We start from the raw sequence: 17807 nt of genomic DNA, 5'->3' as shown, positions 1-17807 counted from the left end.
TATGAATGAATAGAAAAATAACACTCTCAAGGACAGTTAAACAAAGTGCCTGATTTGTCACTATAATATTACCACTGAGCTCCTGGAGTAAAATCTGTGGCAAAACTCAACTGATTTCAATATGGCCAGTATTTCACCCTGAGAATTACACCTATATCCTGCAAGTTGTTCCATGTAGGAAAACCCCAGTAAACACATAGTGTCCCATTGATTTCTGTGAGGGTCTGCACTGGGGAGACATCTCCTGCATGGAACAGCTGGCAGGATCATGACCAAAATAGCTATTATATAGAATAGAATGAAACTTTGTAGTACTGTAAGTGTCCCAGTAAATGTTCAACTCATGACCATTACATTCCCAACATATATTCTAATTCATTGATTCTTCTATCTTGATAAATCAATTAATGAAAAGTATTCAATTTGAATTCTTAAAATTAAACACCTAAATCCATATTTAGGCACCTCAGTAAAAAACAGAATGATTTGTCACTGAGCTACATCAGTGAAAACCACACTATTTTTAATCAGGTCATTAAATCCAGAATTAGGTGTTGCATCCAAATTTTAAAACTTTGGTACAGCTCTCTGTGGGCCTAATTTTGATCTCATACACTTAGATGAGAATCACCAATATAACTATGCACATGCCAATGGAGAATGAGACCAGATGGGCAAGGATATCAGAACTCAGATGAGGAACCCGAGAAGTGGAGACTGGCACCGGCTTGGTGAGGAAACTGGGAGAGGACCTGAGGAAAAGTGGAAGACAAGAAGGATCTGAGGGGATGGAGGAGAGACAGGAATGGTATAAGGAGGTTCTGGAGGGGACATGCATAGGAGGAGTCAGACATGGAGGGAATAAGTACAGAAAGACTGCTCTGGGAAAGATTCAGGATGGGTAGTGAAGGAAGGTGTCTGAAGAAACATTGTCTCATTTGTTGCAGAAGTTGAAAGATGTGTAGTGAATAGGCAGGGCATTTGCAGCGACGTGATGTTCACATGGTTAAGGCAGTGGAATGTTGCCCTGGAGACTTGGAGTCTATCCCTGTCTCTGCTACTGAGTTTCTGTGTGTTACTGAGCAAGTCACTTAATCCAAATATTTCACAGGTGGCCATTAATGTGTGTTTCTCATTTTATAGATGACCAGTTTGAGACCTTAGGGCTGAGCACACAGACCTCCAAGAGAAACAAATGGGAGCTGTGCTTTGAATATATAAAGTTCCATACAATGCTGTACTCTGAATAATCAGGTCCTAGGCATCTCATATTGGACACAAAGCATTCATGGACAATTTTGGGACCTCTCTTTCTCTCTGTGCCTCAGTTCCCCATCTGTAAAATGGGGATGATAATACCTCTCACCTCACAGGAGTCTTGTGCAAATTAATTAATTTCTGTGAAGCTCTGATACTATAGTAATGGGCACCACAGAAATTTTCATGGAGAAATTAATAATTCTGTTGGAAGATCAGTGTGTGAATAGTGTGCAGTAAATAAGGCCCAGGGCCAGCCATTGTACACTGAGGATAAAAAATAAATAAATGAATAGTGCTCATTTAATGAGTACCATCCGTCTAGTACACTGAATGAGGCTGGGGTCCTGTGGGAAAAACAGTACGTGATCATGTGAGTAAAGATGGTATTCAAATGCATACGCTCAAGGGGGGCAAATTAAGGTTGCATAGCACCCTTAATTGCAGTATTTCCTAACTTCCGAGTGCTTGATTATGCAGCTTTACTAATGTTCTTTTAACATAGCTTTTTATGTGTAATACATATGTAAAATGGCATACATCTGATCTTTTCCCTCTCTTCCAACCTTCTTGTGTTGCTTGTCTTCTAATATTTTATGGTCTTAAGATAAGGGCTACGTTTATTTCTGCGACCTTGATCCCACAAGTCTCTGCTTTAAATTAATGGAGCTCTCAATGAATTGCATGATTGGAGCTCCAACTATAACCAGGACAGCTATGTAATTAATAATAATTAATAAAATTGTATTTGTCAGTGCCCCAAAAGTATGTAGTTCCTGTTTTCATTCTCTACCAGACTTTCTTTGTTTTACTGTAATCTAGTACAAATGATTAATTACATATTAATTAACTGTGATTCAGATTCTATCACTTTTCTGTTTTCCTTAGATATTATCACTACCATTGGATTTATGTTTTATGTGTCTTTAATATGACAAGTGATTTCCCTCCCCCTTCCCCCGCCACCCTTTTGGAACTAATTCTGCCCTTCATGGCTCATTTTTTAGTCTGTGACTAATCTCTGCAGTTTATGTCTGCTTTCCAGAAGATCATTTTGGATACTGTATACCTCAAGGTGTCCTTGTTGAGACAGAATTGTTCCTAATCTGCATGCTGCCAGTGTCAGCTAGGGACCTGATTCTCAGGCAAAATTTGAGATTCCACATGTATGCTAATAATACCCAGCTGCATTTTTCTTTAGAACCTTCCATCCCTGAAGTTCATTTAGTATTGTCTGAATTTTTAGACAAGCTCAAAAGCTTGTCTCTCACCAAAAGAAGTTGGTCCAATCACAGATATTATCTCACCCACCTTGTTTCTAAGATACTACATTTTGGATGACTTCCAGTGTTCTGCAAGTGAACAGTAAATATGGCAAAAACAGAGATCATTTTAATTGTTTCTATAATTCATCATGGCTACATGATCTTTGTTTTATATAGATATATTATTTAAATTAGAAAACATATTATGGCTACATTATCTTTCAACTCTCTGATGTGTGCTGTTTCAGTCAGTCTTCTTATATTGGAGCTCTTGAGCCCAGCAAGGATATCTAAGGTTCATTTCTAGCCTATCACAAAGGGCATCTTTATGTAATCTGTAAAAGCATCATATTCCCTTAATCTGGTGCACCTGTTGATTGAACCCTCATTCTGCATTTAGTATTACACCTAGACTGTGATATTTTCATATCCTGATGGCCAGATTACACATTAAATATATTAGAAGTAGACTATAGTTGATCCAAAAATGTGTAACTCTGCTGATAAATAAATAAAGATTTGCTGAAAGGGTGTAGCAACAATTCCATCTGCACTAGGTTTTTCAACAAATACATCTCTTCTCTGTCACTGTTTCATTGTTCTCTCTCTCACTTTCTCTAAAAGTGTAAAGGGTACTAAATTTGAATCCCTTGAAAGCAACAACACTTGACAAAACTCAGTGTCATTTAACACTTTTAAATCTGAACAAAGTCTTTCTGTTTGGAATAGATGGTTTATGGTTTGCTCTTAACCCTAGGAAAAGATTAGTCATTCTTTGTACTGAAAATTCTTAACATTTAGAACTCTCTTTGTGCATATGTCATAAAGCAGTATCCTATGTACATACAAGTGTATAATATGAAAAGAATAGGCTAAACTCATTCTTGGTATACTCCACAGGAGTCACTGAATTACATCATGGAGGTATTTGGCCAATTATTTTTAGATGAGAACAATCCAGTTCTTATTGCAGTTTTGATCCGGGTTTATCCAGAATTCTGTTTGAATTCTTTGTTTGTTTGGTACTACAGAGAAACATTGCTGATGATTTCATTGATTTAAGCAAACTCTAATCTATTTCCTGATTAGCAGAGTGTATGATCTCCCATATAATATACACACACTCTTTGACTTGTCAAGCTCTACTATGAAAATATATCTTAATGAATCTCAATTAATCCTATTGTTAATGGCTGTTAATAAATATCGCATTATGTTGATATGTTTGCCACTTTATTTCAGTATTAGTAGAAGAAAGCCCATGTTGTGGCAACTGGGCCAAGCAATCACCATCTGTGCTCTATATCTGTTTCATTTTCTCTGGTGTTTCTTCTTCTAGCCTCTTTGAAGCCAGTGGGGGTATCTTTCTTTTCCAGCATTGGTTCGGGGAGTACTGGTAAACAATGTGACTATATAGCGGTACATATGGGAACTGTTTCACTTCTGCCCAGTTTTGTAAGGCTTGGAATTGGATTTTTTCAGTACTTGTGGCAGCCTTCTCATGCATATCCCTGTTACTATATCACTGAACACCATAGCAGGAAACATGCTAGCAAAACGCAGGCAGTATGGAGCATATTAACACAGCACAAAGCAGCAAGTAGACTCATAGACTCATAGATTCTAGGGTCAGAAGGGACCAATGTGATCACCTAGTCGACCTCCTGCACAAAGCAGGCCACAGAACCCCTACCCATCCACTCTATAACAAACCCCTAACCTATGTCTGAGTTATTGAAGTCTTCAAATTGTGGTTTGAAGACCTCAAGCTGCAGAGAATCCACCAGCAAGTGACCATGCCCCACGCTGCAGAGGAAGGCGAAAAACCTCAGGGCCCTGCCAATCTGCCCTGGAGGAAAATTCCTTCCCGACCCCAAATATGGCGATCAGCTAAACCCTGAGCATGGGCAAGACTCACCAGCCAGCACTCAGGAAAGAATTCTCTGCAGTAACTCAGATCCCATCCCATCCACATCCCATCACCGACCACTGGGCATACTTATCTGCTGATAATCAAAGATCAATTGCCAAAATTAGGCTTCCCATCATACCATCCCTTCCATAAACTTATCAAGCTTAATCTTAAAGCCAGATATGTCTTTTGCCCCCACTACTCCCCTTGGAAGGCTGTTCAGAACTTCACTCCTCTAATGGTTAGAAACCTTCATCTAATTTCAAGTCTAAACTTCTAGTGCCCAGTTTATACCCATTTGTTCTTGTGTCTACATGGTACTAAGTTAAATAATTCCTCTCCCTCCCTAATATTAATCCCTTGATATATTTATAAAGAGCAAGCATATCCCCCTCAGCCTTCTTTTGGCTAGACTAAACAAGCCAAGCTCTTTGAGTTCTCCTTTCATATGACAGGTTTTCCATTCCTCGGATCATCCTAGAAGCCCGTCTCTGAACCTGTTCCAGTTTGAATTCATCCTTCCTAAACATGGAGACCAGAACCTGCACCACAGTATTCCAGGTAAGGTCTCACGAGTGCATATATAACAGTTACTAACACCTTCTTATCTTTGCTGGAAATACCTTGCCTGATGCATCCTAAAACCGCATTAGCTTTTTTAACAGCCATATCACATTGGTTGCTCATAGTCATCCTGTGATCTACCAATACCCCAAGGTCCTTCTCCTCCTCTGTTGCTTCCAACTGATGCGTCCCCAATGTATATCTAAAGTTCTTATTATTAATCCCTAAGTGCATGACCTTGCACTTTTCATTATTACATTTCATCCTATTACTATTACTCCAGTTTACAAGGTCATCCAGATCTTCCTGTATGATATCCCAGTCCTTCTCTGTGTTAGCAATACCCCCCAGCTTTGTGTCATCCGCAAACTTTATTAGCACATTCCCACTTTTTGTGCCAAGGTCAGTAATAAAAAGGTTAAATAAGATTGGTCCCAAAACTGATCCTTCAGGAACTCCACTAGTAACCTCCTTCCAGCCTAACAGTTCACCCTTCAGTACGACCCGTTGAAATCTCCCCTTTAACCAGTTCCTTATCCACCTTTCAATTTTCATATTGATCCCCATCTTTTCCAATGTAACTAATAATTCCCCATGTGGAACCGTGTCAAATGCCTTACTGAAATCGAGGTAAATTAGGTCTACTGCATTTCCTTTGTCTAAATAATCTGTCACCTTCTCAAAGAAGATCAGGTTGGTTTGGCATGATCTACCTTTAGTAAAACCATGTGGTAATTTGTCCCAATTACCATTGACCTCAATGTCCTTAACTACTTTCTCCTTCAAATTTTTTTCCAAGACCTTACATACTACAGATGTCAAACTAACAGGCCTATAGTTACTCGGATCATGTTTTTTCCCTTTCTTAAAGATAGGAACTATGTTAGCAATTCTCCAGTCATATGGTACAACCCCTGAGTTTACCGATTCATTAAAAATTCTCGCTAACGGGCTTGCAATTTCATGTGCCAGTTCCTTTAATATTCTTGGATGAAGATTGTCTGGGCCCTCCGATTTTGTACCATTAATCTGTTCAAGTTTGGCTTCTACCTCAGATGTGGTAATATCCACCTCCATATCCTCAATCCCATTTGTCATCCTTCCATTACCCCTAAGCTCCTCATTAGCCTTATTAAAGACTGAGGCAAAGTACTTATTTAGATATTGGGCCATGCCTAGGTTATCCTTAACCTCCTTTCCATCCTCAGTGTTTAGCGGTCCCACTTCTTCTTTCTTTGTTTTCTTCTTATTTATATGGCTATAGAACCTTTTACTATTGGTTTTAATTCCCTTTGCAAGGTCCAACTCTACTTGGCTTTTAGCCTTTCTCACTTTATCCCTAGATGTTCTGACCTCACTAAGGTAGCTTTCCTTGCTAATCCCACCCCTCTTCCACTCCTTGTAGGCTTTCTGCTGTTTGTTAATCACCTCTCTGAGATGCTTGCTCATCCTGCTTGGTCTACAACTCCTGCCTATGGTTTTTTTCCCCTTTCTTGGGATGCAGGCTTGTGATAGTTTCTGCAGCTGCGACTTAAAGTAATTCCAGGCCTCTTCCGCATTTAGATCCACAAGTTCTTCAGTCCAATCCACTTCCCTAACTAATTTCCTTAATTCTTTAAAGTTAGCCCTTTTGAAATCTAAAACCCTAGTCCCAGATCTATTTTTGTTTATCCTTCCATCTAGTTTGAACTGAATTAGCTCATGATCACTTGAACCAAGCTTGTCCCTTACAACCATTTCTTCTATGAGGTCCTCACTACTCACCAAAACCAAATCTAAAATGGCATGCACATTAGTATTAGTGAACAGGAAAGCATAAAGAATGGCAGTAAAACCACAAAGGTATGTAGTAGTTTGGGGCATTTGTGGCCATATGCTGTGGTATAGTGAGCAAAGTTGCTCTTTGTATGTGTTCCCAGAAGTTTATGCACAGATCTGCTTCCTGGCTCAATCACCTCTTTATTACCCCACAATGCTTTTACTTCCATCTTCTCTGATCAGCTGCCACATTCTATCTGCCACATAATCTTTGGACCCCAATATTCTATTTAGTTCTCATCAGGCCCAGAGATAATTAAACCTGATGGCAGTCTAAACAAAAAGAGTTCTCAGCCATGCCTGTAGCTTTTTCCATTGCTTCACACTGAATCAGACAGACTTCAGCTGACACACAGACAATGAGAGTCCTGGAAGATTTGTGTTGATCTGTGCAGGTGGTGAATGAGAGGTGTTTGCTGCTGTGAGAGGCTCTCTGTGTTGGGAATATTGTTTGGGTTAGATCTGAAGAACTGTGGCACTTGGGGCAAGTAATTCACTATCTGTTCAGTCTTCCTCATACAACCAATGAAATCGTTACATGCAAATTAGCTGTTAAGTAAGGGTGGTGACTGGATGAGTAATCTCTGATATCACAATGGTCTAGGACTCATTGTATGACATAGATGCATGTCTGACTATAGCTGTACATCACAGGGGTGTAATTAATAAAGTTAAAATTACTAAAAGCTTAAATACTGTACGGTAATATACTGAAAAAGCCAGTAATATTTCTGCCTGCTGATATTTTTTAAAAAAAACTTGCTCTCAACCATGCTTGTAGAGGCTTCCATTGCTTCACTTTATCCAGATATTTTCAGCTTCAGACTGACATTCCTGGAATGAATGCCTAGGAGTATTTTTACTGCACTCTTTCACCTTAGGTCAGAGATTTAAATCCAGTTTTATATGAAAGCTATTCATGCAATCATAAAGAACAAACAAGCAGTCTTAGCCCTGTCTTCAGTGGAAGAATGTCCACATCAGAAAAAACACCCTCACAGTTGGCACTAGCGCCCAAGTTAGTAACCTCACTAAATGACGCAAGAGATTGACTGGGTTTGTAAAATGGATTCTTGTTTCACCTCAAATCAAAATTTCAGTATTTTGTGGGGAAGCTTGAACTATTGTTGACCTCCCGTACTTATTATGTGGACAGATAGAAGATTTCACTCTATAGGATAATCAGCTGATCAACTTTCTTACCCTTAGTTCCTTTGCAGCCCCTCTCTTCTGACTAAGCTGTTGATTGCTTGGGTGGTCTAGGTTCCAGAACTGTATCTGTCTTTAACTGTGATTAAGAAGCTAGCATTTTTCATAAAGACTAAATTCATTTGAGAGAGAGAGAGAGAGAAATAGATAGACTTTCCAGAAATTACTAGTTGAATCACTCCCAATTAATTTATTTAAACATTCATACTCCTCATGCTTTCCTTATCCCTCTCCTGATCTTGCCCTTGCCCTACCTCCTCCAGCTTCATTGGAGAGATAAGAAAGCTGTAGGACAAATGAGACAAAACCTTCTGAAGCTTCAGACAGGGCCCCCATACCCCAGGGGAGATGGAGTTTCTTCTCACTGCAGCTAGTTTTTTCTGGCAACATGGCAGGACCTGGCTGGGTGTCAGCAGTGGGGAGGGAATTGTGCTGGGAAGAGTACAGCAGCAGCTAGAGGAGGGCTATAGACCAAGGAGAGACTCCCAAAATATCAGGGATACAGCACACTCAATCCCTCAACATCTGTGCCCATTTGCAAGGGAGATATGCTGGATGATCTATCTCAATAGTCTTTCCTTCCTCACTTCTGTGATCTGATATTTCCCTGTCTGTTCCCCAGAGTGCAGTTGGTCTACTTTAGAGTTAAAGTTCTGGAACATGAGATGACTGATGAAGAGTCAGCTGAAGGTGAGGATTTGGACTTTCACTACTGAATGTTAACATCTCTGGGGACTGAGTAACTCAACCTTCCCTAAATAATGTCAAAAATATAGGAATACTCTCTGTCAACTTTGTTGGAAAAGTGCACTGTCCTAGTAAATGCTAGGGAAAGGAGGGCTATTCAACAAACTGTTGGTTTTGATTAGAAGAGGGAAAACAAACACTTCTTGGTGTATCTGAGCAAATGGTAATATTTGCATTTACTCTAGTCATTGGGTTTTGACATGACTTTTTTGGAAAAAAATATTCTTTGTTTATCATGGTATAATAAATCTGACTTGGTCTATGTTATCCAGTAATTCTGTTTTGTAAAAAGGAATAGAAAAAACAAATATTTAGCCTTGGTTTGAATGGTGCAATATAATATAAATTGAATAGGAAAAAGGTAAGCAATTATAATTATTCTAGCAATGTTTGCATAAACTAATATTATGAAATTTGTAATAAAATATGCAGACAACTCAACCAAAGTAAAGGCAAAGTCTACTAGTAAACTTCAGCTCTTGATATGCAGTGTAAAAATAAAGTAGGTTAACAGCTAAAACTCCTGAGAATGACTAATGACAATGTCAGATTTATTTTAGAAGGAGATATCACTATTTCCAAAGTATTCAGAAGCCCATGAAGCTTTTCATGGAAAGTGCACAAACAAAACCCATGATCAAGGTCACCATTCATTGTGAAGAATAAAACAACATAATGATACAGACTATAGGGAACGTCAAACATTTTATCAAGCAGGGAAAATAGAATTACTGGAGAACAAGTGCACAAAAAATATCAAGAGGCTTGACTGAAAATTGCTGGTTGGGCACATTTTGAACATCAAATACTTCACTTTTGTATCCAAATATACATGAAGGAGGAGTGGGATATATCATACAAAGCAAAGTGCAACTATTACCTTCAAAACCAGTGATCAGGATTTATTTTGCTATGTAACCCTTTCACATGATTATATTTACTAATCAAGTAAGTGCAATCCTGCATAGCACCTTCAATCTGCATTAATAGCATGCACCGGAGGCTGAAACCTCAAGGCTATAAAAGATGTATAAAACATATGGCATCTCACAGAAGATAAATTAAAAATGGAAATACTAATGAAAGAGATCAAGTATCAGAGGGGTAGTCGTGTTAGTCTGGATCTGTAGAAAGCAACAAAGAGTCTTGTGACACCTTATAGACTAACTGACATATTGGAGCATAAGCTTTGGTGGGTGAATACCCACTTCATCAGACACATGTCTGATCACATGCGTCTGACAAAGTGGGTATTCACCCACCAAAGCTTATGCTCCAATACGTCTGTTAATGAAAGAGATGACAAACATTGCATCAACTTTCATCCTACTTAGCTATAAGCAGAGCAAAGTTGAACACTTGTCAAAGGACCAGTAAATTATAAATTGTTTTACTTACAAACAGTAGACAGTTTCCACAACACCTTTAGTTGGAGACTGTATGGTCAGGTATTCTGTCTCTACTTCATTCTGTCGAAACATAAGTGAAGCTATGAAGTAAATTTAAAGCTATGAAGTAAATTTGAATATTCCTGAGAGGTTTATGAGAACATATATAGCTTTCAAAGCAATGTCTATTTCTAATTACTTTTCACTAAAAGTAAGGGATTTATGTTTGAAATGCTCTAATTAAACATATTACGGTATAAGTAAGTTATTAGACTACTGCCATGGGTTTTGTATATTTTAATGGCTGTTCGTGAAATCAGGATGTGTGATAAGTGCTGCATTAAAGTGCATTAAAGGCCAATGTCATATCTCATCACATTACAGGATAAGAACTTGCAAAATGTAGTTTGATTCCTGGTACCAAGCCAAAAATCTAATAGAAATATCCCAGTTTTGATGGAGTAGGTGAAAGTGAATTCCTTAGAGGATGAAAAACCTTAGATGCACTGTTGTTTGCTCAGTCATCACATACTACTGGATAAATGGTCAACACTGACTGTTCTCTTTTTCTCTTTTCTTTTATCTGTTGCAAAAATGCCTGCATGGCCACTGTTATCAGTGACCAGTGAATATCACTAAGGATATTGGATCAAGAAGATGACATCAACAGAGGGTATATGTAAACTAAAATGACACATTCAGAACTGACTTAGATTAATATGCCAATTTAATATTCCACAAATAAATAAAGGTGAAATTTAATTATAGAAAAGTCAGGAATAAAACTGAGATGCAACTGATTATACCTAAATTTATGCATTTCCACAGAGAGTGGGGAAAAAACCCTAATTAAATATTTCTGATTATGCAAAATGTTGAGATACTGAATAATACTTTATAGGAAATAGAGATTAGAAGTATTGTCTGACTATTTGTTTTCTGAAATTTGGAATACAGAAAAAATGTATTTTCCAAAAAGAGAAAAAAGGGTAGGGAAAGAGGTACAACATAGAAGCAAAATGACCTGAGTGGTGATGGGTTTATGGCTTGTTAGTTCAATTTCTTCTTTTTAGTAATAATAATTTATTTGTATGCATTTATATGTGCTTTTTATGAGAGTTGGGATTGGGGAAGTAGGAGTGCAGGTGGGATATATAAGTAGAATCAAGGGAATGAGGAAAGGAAGGAAGAGAAAGGAGAGAAAAAGGATAAGAGGCAGTAAGGATGAAGACGGCCATGATGAAACTGGCAGTGGAAAGAGGATGCTAGATCAAAAAACCAGTCAAAGAACCAGGGGCTATGAAAGGGTGAATGCAAAGAATACCAGGAGGTCTAACTAGATCTGTCTCCATTCCAGTGCTACTGCTGCTCCCAGATATTGTTGAGGAAAACCCTGCCTGTCCCATTATCTTCCTCTGCCTTCAGGAGATCCTGCTCTTCTCCCAGAAGCTATGAGATGGAAGGGGCTCTGCTGTGACCTAGTGCCACTAAATAAAAGGGGGCCTTTCAGCACCTGAGTCAAAAGAGGAGGATGCACTGTCTTGGTCCTTCTCTGCCCTGCTGCTTTTCCTGTTCCTTTCAGCCACTAACCTGTGTGGAAAAGGTGGAATGACCAGCCATTTAAAAACACAGGGTGACATTTCTACTCCAATAGGTGATTCATAGACCATTATGAGTAGAACAGCAATGGTTCAGCATAAATAGATTTTCTTAAGAATGACTTGCACAATACACTGAATGCAAACTAGACACATTGCATCCTTTCTGGAAGTTATAACAAACAATGGTAAAAGTGAGTATGATAAACACGGACATTTGGATACCCTGGTTCTATAGTTTATTCACCATTACCTGTTTCAAAGGTTATTTGTGATTCCTATACTACGTGTTCTTGTCTCAACTAGAAAATCATTTTTTTCTTTCCTTTTAATACAGCTGCTGTGTATGTGACTTGCATTATATTTTGGAATTGTGGGTGGGGGTGGGGGGAATGACCAAAACAAATGGCAGCACAATTCAACATCATCCCTCCTACTTAGTCACTGGAGTCATGCTATATCCCTCATCATGCTCATAAATTCCTGGTGTTGTCAGATATAACCTGCTTCACCAGTTATCCAAATTACTTACAGATAGTTTGTTACATCTCTGGCATCATAGGAACATCTGTCACATTATGCCTCACAGAAGTTAACACCAACTAACATCTTTGCTTTCCAAATTTAAAGGACTTTGTTTGTAAATTTCTTAGCAATTAAAAGTTGATTTTGTCTCTCCAAACTCTGCCGAAATCCAGTTTGAATTTAATTTAATTTAATTCAGTTAAAATAATCAGAAGTAGAATGTATTTATAGCCTAAAATGGGATGTACTTATGATTCCAACTAAATGAAAAAAAAAAGTCTGTTAAATCAAAGAAAATCACAAAGAAGTATTACATTAGGAATCCCATCCCTCCCACACAATTTTCTATAAATTATTTCAGCTATCAAGTTCAGTCACCTGAAAGATGCCAGGTAACCTCTCGATGTAGGAGATGAATGTTTAATGTACCAGTTGTGTGTATGTTTGAAGAAGTGGAGGACAGAGGGAGGCAGAAAGAATTGTCAGCTTTTATATGCAGTTATAATATGCTTTCCAACATACGGTTGCTGCAGTGTGCTTTCGCAGTTTGCAGTCTGTTAGCATGACAGTCAGCATATGCCAGTTCTCTCAACCCTTGAAGAGGAAATAGCCTTAATTTGAAATTAAAAAATCTTCTGAACTGATCAATAACCACCCTCTCATAATTTAAGTAGGCGTTGTGCTCTATCTTACATCAGATTTGACAGCAAGAGTATGGCTCAGGTTTTTAACATTGTATTATTCAGTGGAGAGAAGAAATGAAGGAGCTTTCATAAAGTAAAAATAAGCTCTCTCTGCAAGTAAAACTCATAAAACTGGCTTGTTGATGTGCCTCTAGCCCCAACTGCAGCAGCTCTAATATAGTGTCTTTATAACTGCAAAAAAAATAAAAGTACTTACATGAAGTAGTCTGCTTCTAGGGGGTATCAGGTCTGTGCCACTGGCAACACTGTAAATATATAATATCTGTAGTTGGTTTCATTAATTTATGAGCATTTTCATCTCTGCAGCCCAACCAATGTGTCACAGATTGAAGATCAAGTCTTGTGTATTTTAATTTTTTTACTTTACCATAGGCTTTACAGATCTCAAAGTTATATGATGGGAAGCATTACAAAAAAAAATAAAAATGAAACAATGTTAATGTTGAAGGTCTGATTCAAAGCTTCCAGAGCAAGATATATAAAATGATAGAAATAAAAGATTGTCTTCCACTGTTGTCTGCTCACAAGTCAGGGGTATTTCATAATGACTAAAAATTAGGTGTGAAAAATTGCTGTAGAAGGAACAGTGAAGTGTTTAGGGTCTTAGTCTAAAGTTGGAGATCAACTCAAAGCCACAAAATCTCAATGGAACTTATCTGACCCTTTCACAACATCACCTACCTGCCCCCATGCTTCTCGTTCTCCTTTCCTCTCAAGTTTTTTTCTGTACCCTGTATTCACAATCAGATGTCTTCAGGGAAGTTCTACTCCTCCTATGTTGTCATGCTGGGTGCTCCGTTAGGGGCTTCCTTATACTTTTTTGAGTATGATAAGTTTCTACTTCTCGCTCTCTAGAAACTTTTAAAGGCCATGCAAAGCCATTCCTAGAACAATCTTTGAGAAGCCAAAGAACTAACTTGTCCCTGCAATAAAACATATTAAATTGGGAAAACGTGTCCCACTTTTTAAACCACACTCATCTAACACAGGTAACACTCTACAATATTTGTACAGGATAGATAGAGATCATTCCACACAAACCGAATCAGCAGCCGTGTTCTTTGCTAACCCCCATGAATCAAATGCCATTTATTTAATCTCTAACTGAACTCAGAAGTGATTAAGCAGCCCTAAACGAATCAAGGCTAGAGTTCACACCCATTCTGGTTATTATTTTTCATCTTAGTGTCACAAGATAACATTTTACAAAAAACATTAGAAGGAAAAATAAGAGCAAGGATGCAGTAAACCCATTACTCAATGAGGAGAGAAAGACAAAAACAGACAATAGGAGGGAAAGACAATAACAGAAACATGGCAATATCCAAAGTCCATCTCTTTTTTGTTACAGTTTTCACCGAAAAGGGTAGCAGTGATTGAACAACTAACATAGTAAACATCAGTGTAAATTGGTTAGGATATGAATCTAAAATAGGGAAAGAACAAGTTAAGAATTACTTAAACAAGCTAGATGTCTTCAAGTAAACAGGGTCTGATAAATTCTAGAATACTTAAGGAACTGAATGAAGAGTTCTCTAAGCCATTAGTAATTATCTTTGAGAACTCATGGAGGATGGGAGACATCCCAAAGCACTGGAAAAGGGCATATATTGTATCTATATATTAAAAAAAGGGGGAATAAGGGCAACCCTGGGAATTATAGACCAGTCATCTTAACGTCAGTGCTCGTAAAAATAATGGAGCAAATAATCAAGCAATTAATTTGTAAGCACTTAGAAGATAACAAGAAGTAACAGTCAACTTAGGTTTGTCAAGAACAAATCACATCAAACCTAATATCCTTCTTTGACAGGGTAGCACGCCTTGTATATAAGGGAAAGCAGAAACTCTGAGATATCTCAAATTTAGTAAAGCTTCTCATAAATAATCTAGGGAGCTATAGCCTAGGTGAACCTACTATTGGTTGGAAAACCAAACTTAGAGAGTAGTTGTCAATGTTTCACAGTCAAGCTGGAAGGGTACATGGAGTGGAGTTCCTCAGGGATTTGTCCGGGGTCCAGTTCTGTTCAATAACTTCATAAATGATTTGGATAATGGCATAGAGTGTATACTCAAAGTTTGCAGATGATACCAGGCTTGGAGACGTTGAAAACCTTTGGAGGACAGGATTAGAATTCTAAATAATCTTGACAAACTAGAAAAAGGGTCTGAAATAATTACGATGAAATTCAATAAAGGACAAATGCAAAGTACTGCACATAGGAAGGAATAATCAGTTGCACAAATACAAAATGGAAAAATACTAAAGGGCTACTGCAGAAAAATATCTGGAGTTATAGGGGATCACAAACTAAATATGACTCGATAATTTAATACTGTTGCAAAAAAAGTGAACATCATTCTGGTATGTGTTAGCAGAAGTGTTGTAAGCAAGACATCAGAAATAATTCTTCCACTCTACTCAGCATTGATAAGGCATCAGCTAGAGCATTGTGTCCAGTTCTGGGCACCACACTTCAGGAAAGATGTTGACAAATTGGAGATAACCATATGAGAGCAACAAAAATAATGAAAAGTGTAGAAAATAAGACCTAGTGGGAAAGACTGAAGAAATTGGGTTTGTTTAGTCTGGAAAGACTGAGGGGGGACATGATAAAAATTTTCAAGCATCTAAAAGGTTATTATAAAAAGGAGGGTGATAAATAGTTCTCCTTATCCAACGAGAACAAGATGAGACAAGAACTAATGGGCTTACATTGCAGCAAGGGAAATTTAGGTTAGACATTAGGAAAAAATTCCTAAGTATGAGGGTAATACCCAAGTACTAGAACAAATTATCCAGAGAAGTTGTGGAATCTACATCATTGGAAGTATTAAGAAAAGCTATACATACACCTATCAGGGATAGCCTAGATAATACTTAGTCCTTGAACTTGGGACTTCTGGATCTTAACAACAGTTGAGCCTCTACTGCCTGACTTAAAAGACACACCTGTTAAAAAAGGCTGTAGCAGGCTCTTCAACTTCTAGCTGACGTAGTCACCACTAGACAGAGATTGAGCATCTATGGCTTACAGTCCTTTTGCATACAATTTTGATTTTGACTTGTTATATATGTAAATGTATAGCTGTATTTTGGATTTTTACATGCATATGTTATATTTCTTGTGTTTATGACAAATGCACAGCCATTCCATTATGCTGTCTGGCAAGGTATCAGTTTTAGTGTATTCACTTTTTGAAAACACTTTGAATTTAAAACCTAAATATAGTTCTGTAAATAAAGAGCAAATGTTTAACTGCTTAATGTTAACAATGTTGAATTGTATTTAGACTGAACAGACTTTGTTTAGAAATTTTCCTAAAGAAGCAGAGGGTTCATGTTAAAAAGTTCCATAAGATTTGACAGTGTATCTTCAGTAGTAAGGAGACCCAGTAAAAGCTTGACAGCTATTAGAAAATATTGCTATTCTATAATAAAAAGCAAACCCTCTGATGGGCTATTTTAAAGCTTCTATTTCTGATTTTTCCATGTGAACAGATGCTGTTTTCTATCTAAAAAGTAGAATAGCAACCTTAATCTGCAGCAAGGGAGATTTAGAAAGTATTTTTTTCTAATAGCTAACTTAACTATAAGGGTAGTTAAATTCTGGAATAGGCTTCCAAGGGAGGTTGTCGAATTGCCATTATTGGTGTTTTTTAAGAACAGGCTGGAGAAACATCTGTCAGGGATGGTCTAGGTTTACGTGACCCTACCTCAGTGCAGGGGGATGAGCTAGATGGCTTGTAGGTCCCTTCTAGCCCTACATTTTTATGATTTTATAATTAACAAGCACATGCACAGATAATTTGAGTTTACTGTGCCACACCTCCAATTTTGTCTTACAGACTTAAATTTGGAAGTAGCAAACAGCTTGTGTAAATCAAGTCAATGGAGGTAAATTAATTTACATCAAGCTGAGGTCTAGCCCTTAGAGTTTTATAATCAATTCCGCCCATCCCCCAGTACCGTAAGCACCGACTTTGACTGTCGGTCTGAGAGAGAAAAAGTTTGTGACTGATGCTTAATAGCCACACTGCTTAAAAGTGAGCAACCAATAGTATTAGGTGATACAACTGGAGGACTAATGAAAGTCTTTCTTCTGAGGTGACTGATTTGGCCTACAGCGGCACACCAATAAAAGCAGTTTGATCGGTTTCGCTTTTTAATCTTTGAGATACTTGATGAGATGCTGGCATCATAGAAATTTTCTAACTACTAATGGCCTGAACCATATTAATTCTGGATTAGAAGCTATGATATTCAGTATGCTACTCACAGTAGAATTATAGATATTTTTTCTTGTTTTTCCCCCTACAGTCTAATTATGACTAAACAAACTTCCTTGACAAGCTTTACAAACAGTAAAATTCCAAAGACACTTTGAGAAGGTGCAAGAGAGAAATTTGTTACCAGCTGGCAGACCGTTTCAGTTAAAAGTTGTAAATCCAGGTGTGACAGGATACTGTGAATTGCCAGAGACAGATTTTGCAAAAAATACAGATACAGATATTCAGACAAATACCCTCCTGATGCAACTAGACAGACAGCTGTCAAATTACATCAGGGATTAATTTAGCCCATTATCTACAGTTAGGCCTTTGATTTAGGCAAAAGGGTGAGAGTCAGCTGTCTTCCTGCAAAGTATAGTAAAAGTCCACTTCTGTAACTATTTTGTAAACCAAAACTAAAGGCAAATCCAGCATATACAATTCAAACAGTCAGTCAGGATCAAATATACACAAATGGAAAAATATGTTTTAAATAAAGTTATACACAGGTTGAGATTATATTAGTTTAAAACTTATAAAGGGAAAAT

The 17807-nt window shown here is 37.7% G+C and overlaps 1 long non-coding RNA gene across 1 annotated transcript; it reads left to right on the top strand.

Moving 5' to 3' along the window:
- The first annotated feature begins 4898 nt into the window (after positions 1 to 4898).
- On the top strand, positions 4899 to 16526 carry LOC115652959. Its single transcript, XR_004000794.1, has 3 exons — positions 4899 to 5000; positions 14226 to 14231; positions 16515 to 16526. It is a non-coding gene; the product is annotated as an uncharacterized LOC115652959 (long non-coding RNA).
- Positions 16527 to 17807: the final 1281 nt, after the last annotated feature.

Source organism: Gopherus evgoodei, chromosome 5 (genome assembly GCF_007399415.2).
Source record: "Gopherus evgoodei ecotype Sinaloan lineage chromosome 5, rGopEvg1_v1.p, whole genome shotgun sequence".
In the NCBI taxonomy this organism is placed as follows: Eukaryota; Metazoa; Chordata; order Testudines; family Testudinidae; genus Gopherus; species Gopherus evgoodei.
This window is presented reverse-complemented; position numbering and strand designations above follow the sequence as displayed.